The sequence below is a fragment of the Neoarius graeffei genome, chromosome 1 (genome assembly GCF_027579695.1).
Source record: "Neoarius graeffei isolate fNeoGra1 chromosome 1, fNeoGra1.pri, whole genome shotgun sequence".
Lineage (NCBI taxonomy): Eukaryota > Metazoa > Chordata > Actinopteri > Siluriformes > Ariidae > Neoarius > Neoarius graeffei.
In genome coordinates this window covers 101,626,897-101,632,139 of record NC_083569.1, presented here as the reverse complement: position 1 = coordinate 101,632,139, position 5,243 = coordinate 101,626,897, and the positions used below count along the sequence as shown (strand labels likewise).

Sequence of the window (5,243 nt, the reverse complement as noted above, 5' to 3'; positions counted from 1 at the left end):
CTCTGAACACACACACCCTGTCTTTTTTGGTAGCTTAATCAGAGTGGAAGGGGGGAATATCATGTTGGTTTGGAGACTTTAGAGCTGCGAAGAATTTGGTTTAGTCTTTAGTGCCAAAACTGCTAGTTTTCAAATAAATGATGGTGATTAATTAATCAAGATCTCATGCTTGAAGATTTCAAACTGTGTCTGGGTTTTCTACTTACAATAGACTGCATTACTTGGACTATTTGTCGCCAAGTTTGAATTCTATGTGTCCAAAGAAGTGCAAGGTCTTTGGGACCTTTCGGAAAACTTCCAGCTGTTACAAAGCACCGATCTTGGAGATCTATTGTAAAAATGCAAAACAAATTCTGTAGCTGCTCACAGAAAACTTCATCTTATCACTGATTTGACTTGGTTTGAATCCGATTATGTGAAGTGTCCATCATACAGGTCCACATGTATGTCAGAGCTGCTGTAATGGAAAATCAATCAGCACCTTCAAAAATTAACCAATCAGAATTGAGAATACAACAACGTTATGGAACAATCTATGTTTTGTCAAGTGCATACTATAAAATGTATAAAAGTGGACAATGAGTATGGGGGTTCCGATAAAATGGTCATTCTAGAATTCGGGGTGCATTTTGTATCTCTGAGATAAACCTTTTGTTATTTTCTATGAAATAAATTTTTATTGAATCAGTTTTGAACAATAATGCACATTATGACAAACTTTCACCAATAGCAATGCTTGATATCCATTTCAGACCCAATTTATCCATAAAACATTAACTAAATGACTCCCATCCCTGCCCTAACATTATTGGCTGTCTTCGACTCCTGATTCATCCATTCAACTCGAATAAACATGAAGTGATTCAATCTAAGAATCTGTTTTTGGGGGGCTTATTCTATTAACTGTTACGTATAAAAATCAAGTGCATAGAAAGTCTATTTTCTGTATTAGCTGAAATTTCAGTAATAAAAAAATATATATATTTTTGATCTGTCCCAATGTTCTTGTCAACTCCGTTATCTCTGTTATAAAACAGCATGAAATCCACAAAGACTTTTAATAATTCGCACAACATCTGCATTGGGTGATGTCACTTCCTCTGGCAGGAAACTTCAGAATGGCAGTGAGGTATGTTCTGTTTCTTCTCTCATGAATTCGAACAAAATGTTGAGGATTTTACTCCCAACAGTAGATGAATTATTCATCAAATCTGTTATTGTGATATTGGAGCAAATCTCTCACTCATTTTTTTAAAACCAATAATATGATTAAAATCCATCAAATTCTATCCATGCAATGTGGTAGCTAGTTTGAGGTTAGCATGTGGAGTTAAGACACAAAATGGTGGGGGAATGTCAACTCTGTTATCGTTAATTCTGTTAACATATTGCTCAGTTTTACAATAAGAGAGTTCACGATGACTAACAGAGTCAACACTTGAAATGTACCTGCAATTATAGAATGGGCCATATATATATATATATATATATATATATATATATATATATATATACACACACACTACCATTCAAAAGTTTGGGGTCACTTTGAAATGTCCTTATTTTTGAAAGAAAAGCACTGTTCTTTTCAATGAAGATCACTTTAAACTAATCAGAAATCCACTCTATACATTGCTAATGTGGTAAATGACTATTCTAGCTGCAAATGTCTGGTTTTTGGTGCAATATCTCCATAGGTGTATAGAGGCCCATTTCCAGCAACTATCACTCCAGTGTTCTAATGGTACAATGTGTTTGCTCATTGCCTCAGAAGGCTAATGGATGATTAGAAAACCCTTGTACAATCATGTTAGCACAGCTGAAAACAGTTGAGCTCTTTAGAGAAGCTATAAAACTGACCTTCCTTTGAGCAGATTGAGTTTCTGGAGCATCACATTTGTGGGGTCGATTAAATGCTCAAAATGGCCAGAAAAATGTCTTGACTATATTTTCTATGCATTTCAGTGACTTTTCATGGAAAACACAAAATTGTCTGGGTGACCCCAAACTTTTGAACGGTAGTGTATCTCTCATCTCAAGCTGCTTTATCCTGTTCTACAGGGTTGCAGGCAAGCTGGAGCCAACAGAAAGGCCCTCACCAGCCACAGGGCTTGAACCTGGACCTTCTTGCTGTGAGGCGACAGCGCTAACCACTACACCACCGTGCCACCCCATAGAGAGAGAGAGAGAGAGCAGTAAGACATAATAAATGAAACGAAGTCAGTATTTGGTGTGAGATAACCCTTTGCTTTTAAAAAAAAAAATAGTCTCAGGTACAATGAGATCATCTTACACAGGGGTGTCAAACCTGATCCATAAAGGGCCATGTGGCTGCAGGTTTTCATTCCAGCCATGCAGCAGCACCCTGATTTGGCTTATTCAATCAATTGACACACCCACCCTTTAATTAAGGGTGGGTGTGGCTGCAAGTATTTGACTGTGTGAAGACAGTTCAGTTGATTGAATGAGCCAAGTCAGGTGTGCTGCTGCATGGCTGGAATGAAAACCTGCAGCCACAAGGCCCTTTATGGATCAGGTTTGACACCCCTGATCTTACAGAACCAGCCACAGTTCTTCTGGACACTTTGACTGTCACACTTGCTTCTTAATTTTGCACCGAAACCCAGTAGCCTTCATTATGTTTTCTTTTTTAATCTGAAAAGTGCTCTCCTATGTAATATGCTGCTCAGATAGAAACTTTTCTTTTTTTCCCCATAACATTTAATTTTGTGCTGGAAAATGAACATTTAGAACTCTAAAATGTTTTTGTAATGTTTTGACTTGATAATGTAGAAGTCATAAAATAGAAATCTATAACAAAGTTTGTATTAGAAAAAAATAGGGTGCCTAGACTTTTGCACATTAATATATATATATATATATATATATATATATATATATATATATATATATATATATATATACACACACACACACACACATTTAGAAAGCATTGAGAAATTGCCCCAAAATGACTTGGTGATATTTGTGACTCGTCTGGTCATTTATAAAGCAGTTTTCAAAAGTTCCTCCGAATGACCGAGTGCATGTCATATTCATAAAAACATGATGAAAATAAATAGGCTAATTGTGGACTGTAATAAAGCCTATGCACCTGTTTGCCGGCCGGTGAGAAATGGAAAAATCACAGCATTACACCGTGTGTCCCTGCAGGACATTCATGATACACACACTGCAGTGATTCTGAACCTACACACAGCCGGTAGCACATTATTAAACTTGCTCGCACTCTGTTCCCAAGATTATGAGTGTCTTGATCCAGAGCATTCCCTGTCTGGAAGTTCTGAAGCCTTCTCCCTCTCTCTCTCTTATATATTAGTCATGTATGTATAATATATGACAAATGATATTGACCAGCAGGGGGCAAAACAGAAAGAGACAACTTAACACACTGAAAAAGAAGGGAGGGGTGAACACAAGGGTTCCCAAAGCTTTTGGAGAGACCCCAAGCCTTGACCACATGCCACTGTTTCAAATTCCAGGTGTATATGAAAGGATGACTCTCACATTCAAACATTTTATTATGAACATCAGTGAATAAACTGAAAGGAATATTCCTTTCACTGGCTCATCAGTCTCATGGGAAGCATTTTGTTGTTGTCGGAAAATTATCCACAGCAGGGTGGTGTGATTTGTTCCAACGCCAAGCAGAGGAGTCTGTTTCATTTGAATTTGAATTTATACTTGGTTTATATTTATACAATGCAAGCAGCCTCGTCACACACTTTCACACACTGTCATGCACTCACTGTGTATTTTATGTACCATCCATTATCCATAACCATTTATACTGTGCAGGGTCGCAGGCAAGCTGGAGCCTATCCCAGCTGACTACGGGCGAAAGGCGGGGTACACCCTGGACAAGTCGCCAGGTCATCACAGGGCTGACACGTAGACACAGACAACCATTCACACCCACATTCACACCTACGCTCAATTTAGAGTCACCAGTTAACCTAACCTGCATGTCTTTGGACTGTGGGGGAAACCAGAGCACCCGGAGGAAACCCACGCGGACACGGGGAGAACATGCAAGCTCCGCACAGAAAGGCTCCTGTCGGCTGCTGGACTTGAACCCAGAACCTTCTTGCTGTGAGGCAACAGTGCTAACCACTACACCACCGTACTGCCCTATTTTATGTACATTCAGAATACCATGTACCATGGACTTTGGTATCCCCTGAGCTCAGTCTGTCTTCAATCTTTGTGCTGTTATTGTGATTGTATTCACTCATCGAGAAAATCCAGGAGGCTGGCATGCAAATCAGAGCTTTCAGGTTGAAGGTTTGAAGGTGATATGAGGTTTGAAAAAGGAAAACCAGTTCGTGGTTATGAATAGTACATGAATATGCAATTAAAATGTAACACTAGTTTGTTTTGGGGCAGGAAATGGACAAGGTAATGTGTTTGTTTTTATTACTGAACTACACAAATGTAGTAGTGATTATACTAAAAAAGACACAAAAAAAGAAAAAAGTTATAATTTAAATAAGATAAAAAAAACTTTATTCATCCCTTAGTGGGGAAATGTACATGTTACAGCAGCTCACAAATAGAAAAAGAGTCAGGAATAAACCGGAACAAAAATAGAGTGCAATAAAAATATTGAAAAACGGATAAGAAATGTATATATTCTGGCTCTCTCCTTTTAGTTATGCTGTCATAGTTAGTTTTGCCGGAGTCCCTGCTTGTACTCAGTGCAAAATGTATACTGTACCTACTTATTCAGGCGACACTGGGCATACCTAATAACCTGTTTTCTCTCTCTTCTCCCCCCCCCCCCCAGTCTATCCCTCTGAGTTACATGTCGGTCCTGGGATCGAGATGCTGACCTCTTCTGCTGCTCGGACCTGCCTGATCCATCCTGGTGCCCTGTGTCTGGTTGGAGTCTCATCGCATCGCTCCTGTGGAGGACGGCCCCATATGGACACTTGAAAGTCGCACTTGGAAGACGCTCTGGACACTTACAGTAATGCTTTTATGGCTGAGGACTACAGTTGACTTGCTAACTTTAGGACTGCAGTTGTCATGAACAGTTTTGCACTCAAGTTTCCATCAATGAAGAGTTTATAACATCAACGAAACTGACTTCATGTTCAAACTGTTAATGTTATAGTCATGTTGTCTGTTGTTGTCCAGGTGAGGATGGGTTCCCTTTTGGGTCTGGTTCCTCTGGGAGTTTCTTCCTCATGTTGTCTGGGGGAGTTTTTCCTTGCCACCGG

General features: G+C 39.2%; 1 long non-coding RNA gene across 1 annotated transcript; it reads left to right on the top strand.

Moving 5' to 3' along the window:
• Window positions 1-1,104: 1,104 nt before the first annotated feature.
• LOC132889376 (uncharacterized) lies at window positions 1,105-5,001 on the top strand. Its single transcript, XR_009655061.1, has 3 exons — window positions 1,105-1,129; window positions 2,062-2,195; window positions 4,808-5,001. It is a non-coding gene; the product is annotated as an uncharacterized LOC132889376 (long non-coding RNA).
• Window positions 5,002-5,243: the final 242 nt, after the last annotated feature.